General features: G+C 45.7%; 1 long non-coding RNA gene across 2 annotated transcripts in view; it reads right to left on the reverse strand.

The window, feature by feature from the left end:
* Nucleotides 1–3,294: 3,294 nt before the first annotated feature.
* The window catches only part of LOC140492674 (uncharacterized), a 29,138-nt gene continuing 19,923 nt past the window's right edge, over nucleotides 3,295–12,509 (reverse strand). Inside the window, exons 3-4 of one of the 2 annotated variants that reach the window (XR_011963609.1) lie at nucleotides 7,405–7,491; nucleotides 3,295–4,666 (exon numbers count right to left, since the gene is read on the reverse strand). This is a non-coding gene — a long non-coding RNA (uncharacterized lncRNA). Of the gene's footprint in view, nucleotides 4,667–5,135; nucleotides 7,492–10,785; nucleotides 10,902–12,509 lie in introns of those variants that run through there. The other variant, XR_011963610.1, reaches the window with a different exon arrangement.

Genomic DNA, 12,509 nt, shown 5'->3' on the forward strand with positions numbered 1-12,509 from the left:
GACTTAATAACTAATGCTAAAACCTAAACAGATAAATTGGTTCAATACTTTGTAAGCATGTTGCTCTGAAATTGCTTGGATATTTATTAAGATCGGTAAACTGAGGGACAAAATATAATAGCTCACTTGATAGAATTGAAGGAAAAAATGAGACAGTGTTTATTGAACAGGATTGTTTTTGTTTAAAAATGCAGTTGATGCAAGAATAATATATTTTCCTCCATTGGTTTTCTTGTAGAGACATGTTCTTTCTAAAAAAAAATTGTCATGATTCAATGTTGAGACTCTTGTGTCAGAGTCTGCAAAGTGGAGAGTAAGAGAGAAAGGAATTTTTAAAAAGGAGAAATGAAAGGAACTGGCGAGAAGAGGAGCTCCAACTGTAGTGTCTCACCCTGCTAACATCTTATTGGGTGAGCTGGAACACAGATTAGTCAAGCAACAAGCTGACACAGTCATACGCACAGAATCATAGCTTACAATGACCTAGACACCATCGTCACCATCCCTGTACGTCCTGTCCCACTGGCAGGGGACATGGATGTAACTGAAATGCTGGAACATGCAGGTTAATGGACTAAGATCTGCAGAATGTGATCAATGTGATTTATTTGACACTCCTCCAGAATATTAAACTCCAGTCCAATTTGAAAAGTTACTAGCATCATCAGACTTTAACTACAAATGTCAGGAAAAAAATTATCAGAAAGTTATAGCACAGTTCGAGGCCACTTGGCCAATCCTGAGTATGTGTTGGCTGTAAACTCCCCAGGTGTTACAGCTTTTTGTACTCACCATTGAGAGCAACAATTTCAGACTGTACTCTGCCCTCTATGCTTTTATAATCTGTTTTTAACATATTTCTTTGACAGCTGCACACCTTGTTTCCTTGTTTCTTTCCCAGTCCTAATTCTATCCCCTGTGACCTTGTGGTTCGACCATTTCTGCTATTTAATCTCTCCTGCCTTTGGCCGTGTGACAGAGTGTCATTATGTCCTGTCTCATCTCCACCTTGCTCACAACCTGTTACATTTCTGATGGTTCCTAGACCTCTGTAACTATCACTGCGCCCCCTGGGTCAATGGCACGAGTTTTTAATTCTCTTCCTCCTGAGACAATCAGAAATCTTTCCGGTTGCAGTTTCCCCCTAATTTTATTTTGAAAAGCAGAGCATTTGTGTCAGAGTCAAGTATTTGTGGACCTTCATCCACAATTCCGAGCATTTGGATGTAATTTGTGACCCTCCCACAGATGTGTAACATTACTGGATTGGCCATGCTAACATGGCTGCAGCGTGCAATTTAAGTGGGTTGGGCTAGCCATGGTTAATTTGGGGTTATGGGGGGTAGGGTGGGTGAGCAGGTCATTGCAGACACGATGGGCAGAATAGACTCTTTCTGCACCCACTAGATTCTGTTATTCTAACTAGTTGCGAGTGTTGTCACATTTTCCTCATGCCAGGTTCATTCAACTCACACATATGATTCTGTGGGTGCTCACTCATTCCTTCCCTTCAGTTTTACATCAATTTCACACTGTATGTGAGGGTGGGAATGGATTTGTAAATATAAATACTCCAACTGAAACCCCTCACAGGTCAGGAACTGTTTCTGCTACTTTCATCACTCACAAGGAACAGGAAAGTAAAGGTTCCATCACAAATCTTACAGGAACATAGCAGTTATAATCACCAGGAAAGGCTGAAAAGCTCAAAACGCTTTTCTCAAGAAAAGAGGAGGCTCAGAGACAGCCTGGTACAAGTAGAAAGCTTTGTGTCTGTGTTTTCAGAGATTTGTGGTTGAAATCATTGGGTTGGAAGCATGTTTCATTGCACTAGATCATCAAAGGTGCTATCTAAATGCGCATCTTTCTTTCTATCTATCTGAGTTAACAATCAGAGGGACAGGTCAATGTCTGTGTGTCTTACCAAATCCCTGATTGAATGTCTCCCCCCACAGTCTCAGGTGCCTCGCCACTCACTGACGTACTCAATCAGAATTAGGAATTCACTTACCCCTCCCAGTGGGACAGTCACCAACACAGTCACACTGCGGAGAGGCCATTCACCTGCCCCACGTATGGGAAGGCATTTACTCGATCTTACAATCTGCTGAGGCACCAGAGATGGCACAGTGGATTTAGACCCTTCACCTGCTCCATGTGTGAGAAAGGATTCATTCAAATCTCTCACCAGCAGAGACATTAGTGCATTCGCACCGGGGAGAGGCCATTCACCTGCTCGGTGTGTGGGAAAGGAATCACTCAGTCCTCTGACCAGCTTAAACACCAGCGAGCTCACTCTGGGGAAAGGTCATTCACTTGTTCCCAGTGTGGGGGAGATTCACTCAAATCCAGCACCAGTGGAGTCCCCAGTGAGCCCACACAGGGGGAGAGGCCATTCAAATGCTCAGTGTAGAAGGGATTCAGTGATTCATCCCTCCTGCTGAGACCCCAAGGAGCCCACACAGAGGAGAGGCCATTAAGATGCTTAGTGTGGGAGAAGGGATTCAGTGATTCATCCTGCCTCCGAGACTCCAGTGGGTTCACTCTGGGTAAGAGCTGTTCAACTCTCTATGTGACAAGGGATTTGCTGTCTTCAACACGATTGAGAGACCAATGAGTGCTCACAGGGAAGTGGTCATCCCCCTGCTCCATGTGGACTGCAGGACTCTAATTCTGATGTTACTGTCCATCAGAGTCAGGAGTGGACCTTGTACATGATGACACCGCTGGAGTATTGATGTTGTTGTTAACCACATTAACTGGGCTGGAGGTGACTGAACTTACATTGCCACTTTCTGAATCTCAGGATGTCTCTCTGGGCAGTAAGTCTCCACAAACAGCAATGTGACAATGAGCAGGGATCATCAGTTTTGATTTAAATTGTGACTGTAGCACGGCTGCTTCACAGCACCAGGTACAAGGTTGGAGTCCAGCCTTGTCCAACGGCCTGTGTAGAGTTCCCACATTCTCCCCATGATAGTGTGGGTCCCCTCCAGGTGCTCTGGTTTCCTCCCACAGTCCAAAGATGTGCAGGTGAGGTGGCTCAGTTGTGCTAAATTGTCCACTGTATCCAGGATTGTGCAGACTAGGTGGATCAGCCATGGGAAATGCAGTGTTACAGTGATGGAGTGGTCTGGGCGTGATGTTCTTTGGATGGTCGGTGGGGTCTGATGGGCCAATGCTCTCCTTCCACACTGTATGGATTTTATTCTATGATTTTATTTTAAGACTACACAGCAGGGTGTCCTTGGAGAAGGAGCATGTTGTATGGATCAATGCTCTCGATGCCTTTAGATAGAGGTGGGCACCGCAGGGGATACAGTACTTTATCTCCACCCCTGCCCCCTCCCCACAACTCTACTTTGATTTAGTCCCTTCTCACTCTGTCACTTCTAATGGTTTGCTTGGCCTGTAATGGGCTTTGTTTGGAAATATTCAATTGGTTACACAAATGGTTTACTGCTGGTGATTATATGTCTAGATTAGAGTGGTGCTAGAAAAGCACAGCAGGTCAGACAGGATCCGAGGAGTTGGAAATCAACGTTTTGGCAAAAGCCCTTTTCCAGCACCCCTCTCATCTCGGCTCTGGTTTCCAGCATCTGCAGTCCTCACTTTTGCACTGCTGGTTATGTGAAACAAAAGTAAAATGGCACACTGATGATTTTGATGGTGGGAAGATTGCTGTGCTCACATTTCTGGGTCAGAGAAATGGGGAAAAAGAACGCTTCACAGCTCACAGAACGAGAACTGAAAAGAAGTTAAATCAAACCAAAGGTTCAGACAGGGAGGGAATATTTCCCTGGAGTTTGAGGAGCTGGAAAGTGATGGCATCTGGGAATAGACAGGATTTTGTTTTACAAAGGTTGAAAGCTTTAAAACTGTTATATTCAAACAGTTCAATTTATTTTCATTAATTTTATTTGTGGTGCAAAAAGCTCTTACAACATTTTAAAACCAAAATTTACAAACCTTTTGTTAAAGAAAAATGTTAAATAAAATCCATCAAACCATCCCTCACTGAAAACTCTTGTGGAGGTGCAATCTCCTGGAGAATCCCTGCCTACTTCTTCCTACCCGGGCTCCATGGCTATATACATACCTGGAAGATAGCAGCAGGAGGAGACCATTCGGCCTTTCGATCCTGCTCCACCATGCAATGGGAAATAACTGACCATCCAGCTCAGTCGCATGTTCCTGCTGTGTTCCAATCCCTTTTCATGACTTTACCTTGGAGAACTATGTCTAAGTCCTCCTTTGGCTTCACTGCCTTTTGTTCCAGTGGCGTTGTGGTGTTACTGTTTGGGTGTAGGCAGGGGTAATGTGATGGTGCTGCCTCCTGGAGGATGCACTCAGCATCCCTCATCATCCTGCAGTAACATCAACTGGGTTTCAGCAACGAGAGATAGAAACCGTTTCCAGGATATGGGCATCACTGGCTCAGCCAGCATTTATTCCCCAGCTCTCGTTACCCATTAGAAGATGGTAGTGAGCTGCTGTCTTGAACCATTCACAGTCCATTTGTCACAGGTAGACCGACAATGCCGTGAGGAGAGTGTTGCAGGATTTTGGCCCAGTGACTCTTTGGTTCTTCAAATGTTGTTTAACTTAATCATAACCTGCACATGATTTTGAGATTTCAGTTTGCAAATCTTCACTATCTAGCACCCTGTACAAAGGAATATGTACAGATTAGAAATTCAGGACAGACAATTCTAGTTTCTCTGGAATACCCTTTTCCCCTTTCTTCCCCCAAAGCTGTAACCCTCCAGCCCACTTACTCTCTCCCACCATTCTGAATCTACTAACCCCTAATGTACACCCTACCCATTCTCATGGTGTTACTGATAAACAGATCCATGCCACCACTTCCCGTCCCTTGTTAGACCCTGCACCCTTTCTGGGTTCACTTCCTTTCCCTTCAGTTGCTGCAAGTCAATAATGTAACAGCAGAATGAAACAAAAGGAAACAGAAAGGGAGGTGGTAGATCCTGGACAGAAGAGGAACCTTCAGTCTGGGAGAATGGGTCAGATTCTTCCTTGTTTCCCATTGGTCAATTCCCAGTGTTATGACAAGTTGTGAATGGAACTTGGTCCCATCTGGGCGTAGTGTCACTTTGACCCCCCCCCCCCCCCAACTGATCAATACTATAGGCAGATGCGTCCCTTCTCCAGCCAATCACAGTGTGAAATGCTTTCCGCTAGTTACCCCAAAGAACATGCTCCAAAACCCACCCACATTCTGTACATGTTTCGTGCTCGGTTTCCCCACACACGTGTGGTCCCTGCCTCAGGGACTGTGGGAGTTGTAATCCCCATGAAGCCTCTGGAGACCTGTTCCTGGAAAGTGAAAGAAAGTGTGGGCTGGAGGGTGTTGTGTATAGGATATCTATTCAGACACACAGGACATGTGGGCTGTCACTGGGATTTACTCAGACATCTGCTTAGACACCTCGATTTCTGACGTAAGGAATATACATTCAGCCAATTGCGGGATGGGGAGGTTAATAATGGGCAGCAGATTTTAAGCAGAGGTGGCTCAGTGGCTAGCACTGCTGCCTCATAGCGTCAGGGACCCGGGTTTGATTCCAGCGTTAGGCAACTCTGTGGAGTTTACACATTCTCCCCATGTCTGCATGGTTTTGTTCGGTGCTCCAGTTTCCTCCCACAGTCCAAAGATGTGCAGGTTAGGTGGATTGGTCATGCCAAATTGCTCACAGGGTCCATGCATGTGCTGGTTAGGCAATTAGCCACAAGAAATGCAGGGTTACAGGGAATGGGTGGGTCTGAATGGGATGGTCATCATAGGGTTGGTGTGGATTAGATGGATGAGGAGACAGTGATTTATGGTTTTAGACTGTGTAGTACATTCACATCGTCCAGAATACCCTGTTGTGATTATCTATTCTGTACTTTATTACAAAGCCAAGGTCACTGACAATGAAACCAAAAGACCCAGGTAACATCGTCTCACCTTGTAATCTGACTTGTCATTAATCTGGGTGAATTTAGAACACAGATGGAAAGCAGGAAGATTAAATCCAATCCCAAGATACTGTGCTTAAACAAAGGAGACTACAATAGGATGAGGCAGGAGTTGGCTAATGCAGACTGGAAGCAAAGACTTTACACTGTGGAACAGTCCTCAGACAGAGGAGGAATATCAAAGTAATTTTTCAAATTTCTCAGCAAAAGTATATATCAGTGAAAAGGAAGGACTAGGAAAAGGAGTAATCTGCCATGTCTAAGGCAATAAGGGAGTCTATGAAATTGAAGTAGAAGGCATAAAAATTGGCAAAGACCAAGGATAAATTCGGAGATTGGAAAAACTTCCAAGCTCAACAGAAAGCATGATGGAATTGGGGATAAAAAGTGATGAGTAGCTATCCCCAGGGACAGAATAGCAGTTTACACTGCTAGAGGGGAACCTATTGTGGGGGGAGCGTATGACCTCTGTAATTGTTGAAGTACTTAACTGTTACCATAGAGATAATCCTGATCAAGTTAAAAATCACAGCACACTCCAAAAAGCTTGTACTTCCAAATAAACCTGTTGGACCATAACCTGGTGATGTGTGGTTTTTAAACTTTGCCCACCCCACCCCAACCCCGGCTCCTCCACATCAGAATCCTGACAGACAGCCCCACTGAAACTGAAGTGCCTGTCAGGTACTTGAGGGAGCCACGGGGGTGTGGGGGATGGGTATGTGGTTTAACCACAAAGTGCTGAACTGAACTAGACTTTTTGAACTGCCGTTGCCATGGAGATAATATTGAGAGACAGTCTGTATTCAAAGTCACAAACCACAAAAGGTATAAGAAGGGGAGCCATACATTGGACAGGCGGGGAGTTACCTGATGCTGCCTGAAGGTGTTTTGAATGTACACTATCCAGGTAGCTGCCGTATCTCATCAATAAAGACTCAAAGAAGACCTCTCAGAGTTCTGTGCCTAGTTATTCCTATCCAGCAGGGTTTAGGAATAGGAGTACACAGCAGTCAGACTTCACAGTGGAGGATACGAAGAACATGCCAGTAATTGATAAGGAGACTGAGGAAGGGGAGGATCTAGACATTATCACGAAAGCGTTAGAGCAGGGCAAGCTAATGGAGCTAAAGGTAAACAAGTCTCATTGCCCTGATGGAACACATCCCATGATACCAACAGAGTTAGGGGAAGAAATAGCAAATGCACTTAGAGTTATAGCGTCCTGCAGCAGAGACAGGTCCTTTGGCCCAAACTGGCCCACACCATTCAGAATGTCCATCCACACTAACCCCATTTCCCTGCACTTGGCCCATCTGCTTCTGAAACTTTCCTATCCATGTATTTGTCCAAATGTCTTTTACATGTTGTTAATATACCCACCTCAACCACTTCCACTGGCAGCTCATTCCATATACATACCACCTTTGTGTAGAACAGTTGCCCGTCAGGTTCCCATGTATTCTTTCTCCTCTAACTTTAACGGGATGCCCTCCAATCCTTGAGTCCCTGTGAAAAAGACCGAGTGCATTCACCTTACCCATGCCTCTCATGGTCTTATACACTTCTATAAAATATTCCCCCGCAGTTTCCTCTGCTCTAAACAAGAGTCCTCGCTTGTCCAACCTCTCCCTGTAACTCAGACCCCTGAGACCTGCCATCATCCTTCTAAATTTCTTCTTCACCTTTTCCAGTTGAATAACTGAAACCTACACTGCACTCATCACATTTCCTGTGTTTCCCCACGGCACTGGAACCGATGTGACAACGCCAATGGATTACAATCAATGATCGATAATTCACTCCAATACAACAATCCCATTTTCATAGATTTTTATCATGATGCAGGAATCCTTTTGTCTTTCTGGTTTCATGGTTAATTGTCCTTATACAAAACCAATCTGTGGCTTACCTGTTCCAGGGAAATGTGCCATGATTGTTTAGACTTTCAAAAACCAATGAAATCTCTCTCCACAGTCCCCACGCTAACATGGACTTCGCTGTCTCAGTACTTATTTCCCAGTCACGCTGACATTTGAAATATTCGTCCACGGACAGAATGCAAACCTTTCCATCCAGATGATAAGGCTAATGATATTCAGATCGGCATGGATCCAGTAACATGAAGTTCAATTTGAATTTCTCACCTGCAAATCCCCCTTTTCAATACTCTGTAACAGAGAAAACAGTGCTGGAGATCCTCAGCAGGTCTGGCAGCATCTGAAATGGGGACAGATGCAGGAAACATTGCAGCCTTGAAGAAGTGTTCAGATGATCACACCAGGCATGTGTGCTTGATGACCATTATGGATAAGATGGGGGCAGGGATCCCTTTCTGGAAGGGCCTTGGTGTGACCACACCTGGAGTACTGTATACACCTTTGTTCCCCTTTTCCAAGGAAGGCTCTCCTGGTTATTGAGAGAGTGTAAAGGAGGATCACCAGATGAGTCCTGGGATGTGAAGATAGTTAAGGACTGCAGATGCTGGAAGTCAGAGTCTGTACAATGTGGACCTGGGGAGGTGCAGCAGGTCAGGCAGCATCAGAGGAGCAGGAAGGTTGATGTTTTGGGCCGGGACCCTTTGTCAGTCTTGATAAATAGCCCTGACCCGAAACGTCAACTTTCCAGCCCCATCGTATTCATGTTGGTCATCAAGCACCTATTAATTCTAGTCCCACGTTCTGGCACTCAGCGTGTAACCGATATTGTAGTGCTTGGTGTGATCATCTAAACACTTCTTCAAGGCTGCAATGTTTCCTGCATCTGTCAGCATTTCAGATGCTGACAGACTTGCTGAGGATCTCCAGCGCTTCTTGTTTTTATTGTGGATTTCCACCATTTTGCTGAAGCACATAGAGTCATACACATGTAAACAGCTCCATATTTTGTTGACTCACCTTCCTGGGATGTCAGGACTGATGGATGAAGAGGGACTCAATCTTTGTTTAATCCTCCTTTCCTTTGGCTTTCTGAGCTGCTAACTACATCACTAATATTCTACCTCCCATTCCCTGTCCTGAATCTGACCTATCTAAGCCTACACTTTAGTTCCCATCCCCCTGCCAGACTAGTTACAAACTCACCAACAGAACTGGCAAAAGCCCCCACCAGATTTGTCTCAGCTCTGCCCAGGGGTAACCGGTCAGGCTGGTACAGGTCCCACCCAGAAACAGTCCCAGTGCCTGAAGAATCATAACCCTTCTGTGGTACACCATTTCCCCAGCCACACATCCAGCTGATCTCCCTTCTCATTCCTGCTCTCATTAGCATATGGCACTGGGAGTAAGTCTGACATTATTACATTTCAGGAGCTACATTTTAATGCATCTCTGCTCTCCCTATGTCCAGCTTTCAGGCCCTCATCCCTCTGTTTAGCGATGTCGTTGGTATCTGTGTGTTGCACGACCACGGGCTGTTTACCCTCCAGCTCCAGAATATCCTGCAGCCACTCCATGATATCATGGATCTTGGCACCAGGGAGATTACATACCATCCTGGATTCATGTCTGAGGGCACAGAAGTGCCTGGCTGTACCCCTGATTATTGAATCCCCTGCCACGATAGCCCTGCCACTCTCAGTCCTCTTGTTCTGATCAGCAGAGCTCTCTGTGGTGTCATGAACCTGGCTGTTGCTGATTTCCCCGAGAAGCCACCCCATCCATTCCCGCCCTTACAGAATCCCAAGTGGTATACAGTATCTGTATGAGAAGGGGATAACAACGGGGGACTCCTGTACTCGCTTCCTGAGCCTTTTACTAGATCTGATGTTCACCCATTCCCTTTCTGCCTGTGTAACCCTCACCTGCAGTGTGACTAACTCACTAAACGTGCTGTCCATAACATTCTCAGTATTGCAGATGCTCCACAGTGAGTCCACTCTCTGCTCCAGCTCTGAAAAGCAGTTTCCCAGTAGCTGCAGATGGGAACCCTTCCTGCACAAATAGCCGTCAGGGACACTGGAAGCTGCCCTTATTTCCCACATTGTGCAAGAGGAGCACACCACGGGTCTGAGGGCTCCTGTCACAACGTCTCTCTACATTCATCTAGTTACTCCCATTAAGAGAATTTAAATGAGTGAGTAACCTTCCTTCACTTCAAACATGTCCATTATAATAACAAAAAAAACTTTACTTAAGCTGATATGTCATACTTTAAAAACTTAAATACTCCACAGCTATCACTGACAAATTGGCTATTCCCATTGGGACTGTGAAATTCTGAAAGGCCTGAACTAAAACTGAGTTTCAGCTTCACCTTCTCCCTGTCTCACCTCACTATTTACACCCAACTCCAAAACACTCTCATTGAGCCAAACAGCCCTCACAGTGCAGCCCTGCCATTTTCATTGTCTGCTCACACCTACACTGTACTGTTCCAATGCATCTCAATGGGAGCTCAGACCAGCATTGCATCTTTCAATTCATTCCTTTGTAACCTCAGAGTCAAAATGGACTTTAGCAGTTTCTGAATGAACAGACAGTTGTCAGAATCTGGAACGTTCCACCTGAAATGGTGCTGGAAGTTGAGTCCATGAAAAATTTGCAGAGAATTGGAAGTAGGGAGTTTACAGATTAACATTATAAAGTGGATGATTAGGACTAAATCTGACAGTTCCTGTAAGAAGACGAGGTGTAATTTGGATAAATCTGTGCTCTCTCTCAGGCCAATACCTCCTTCCACAGCTACAGGGCCAAGAATTGAACACATACCCCAAAGGGGATCCAACCATGAACTTGAACATCGTTCTGCTTTTGGCTTGACAAAAATATTGAAGATATTTTCCCACAGACAGAACAGACAAACCTTTCTCGTTCCACAGTTAAATCCCAATGACATTCAGATCCTGATGACTCCGCTGACTGTAGAAACTTGTTTATTGAGATCCCAGTCTCAATTATCCTCAATTAATATCCTATAAACTGAATTCACAAAACAAAGCTCGGTCAGTGCAAGATGAATAGTGAAGACAAACACTTCTCTTGGTATGTGTTTGATGTGTAAATGCTCCTCTTCAAATCACCCTGCCCCCACCCAGAGAGAGGACACGTGCACGCTCCTTGCTGTACCTTGCCTCAAATAAAGATGGTGGCCATTACCCATGACCTCTCACTGCCTGAGGCCCAAGCCATCTTCCCCTTTGCTGCAAACATGGGACCAAGAGTTTCTAATTCAGACTAACGACCTGCACAGAGTGTAACTAAACCCTCCCAGTCTACACTGATACATTTCATCCGGTTTCTGCTGCCACTCTCCCCTTTCCGCCTCCTGTACACACCATGGGTCATCATGGGTCCAGTGACCCTTCCTCAGAAGCGATGACAGCTGGGAAAATTAGAATCCCTTCAGGAAACCGGCCCTTTGGCCCAACAATTCCACACCCACCCTCCGAAGTTTATCCCACCCAGACCCATTCTCCTATTCTATTACTCTCCATTTCCCCCGAACTAATGCACATCCCTGAACACTACGGGAAACTTCGCTGGGCCAATTCACCGAACCTACAGATCTTTGGACTACAGGAGATAGGGGTTAAAGAGTAAATAATAGGTGGGGACAAAGCCCAAAGAAACACAGGAACATTTGGAAAGATAAAGGAGTGGGAAAGTGGGAATCAGTTAATGGAGGAGACAGGAACCTTTTAGCATCTCAGTGGCGGTGGTGGAAATGGTGGCTGATGATCTACATTGTGCCTGCAAAAAAGACCCCGAGCTTCCAGTTGCCTGCTCTTTAACACACAAGACTGTTCCCTGTCCAACATCTCTGTCCCATGCTTACTGCAGTGTTCCAGTGAAGTTTGATGCAAGCTGGAAGAACACTTCAGAACCTACCAAATGGCTTCCTATTTCAAGGACTGCAATTTCCCCTCACATGTGGTCAACAATGCCCTCCAGTGTATCTCCTCCACTTCCCACACCACTGCCCTTGAACCCCACCCCTTCAAATGCAACAAAGATGGAATCCCACCATCCTCACCTTCCACCCAGATACAATGCATCATCCTCTGCTCTTTCCACCATCAGATCCAACCACCTGAGATATATTTCCCTCCCCACCCCTTTCAGCATTCCACAGAGATCATACCTTCTGTGACTTCCACGTTAGATCCATGGTCCCCACCAACCCATTCTTCACTCCAGGCACCTTCGCTTGCCACTGCAAGAGGTGGAAAACCTGTGCCCACACCTTCCCCTCACCTCCATCCAAGGCACCACTTGATCCTCCCACATCCAGCAGAGAATTCCCTGCCCACCCAAACACCTCACCTATTGTGTCCCTTGCTCTCAGGACACCAAATTGTGGATTAATTCATGGAACATTTCTGGGACACATGCACTAACCAACCCCACCGCCCTGTGGCCGACCACTTCAGCTACCCCCGACTCCCTCCGCCACCACGCTGCCAAGGACATGCAAGTCCTCCATCCCAAATCCGAGCCACCTGACACCTGGAGGAAGAACACCTCATCTTCCACCTTGGGAACTTTCAACCACACGGCATCAAGGTTTCCTCATCTCCCATCCCCCAA

This window comes from Chiloscyllium punctatum, chromosome 21 (genome assembly GCF_047496795.1).
Source record: "Chiloscyllium punctatum isolate Juve2018m chromosome 21, sChiPun1.3, whole genome shotgun sequence".
NCBI lineage: Eukaryota > Metazoa > Chordata > Chondrichthyes > Orectolobiformes > Hemiscylliidae > Chiloscyllium > Chiloscyllium punctatum.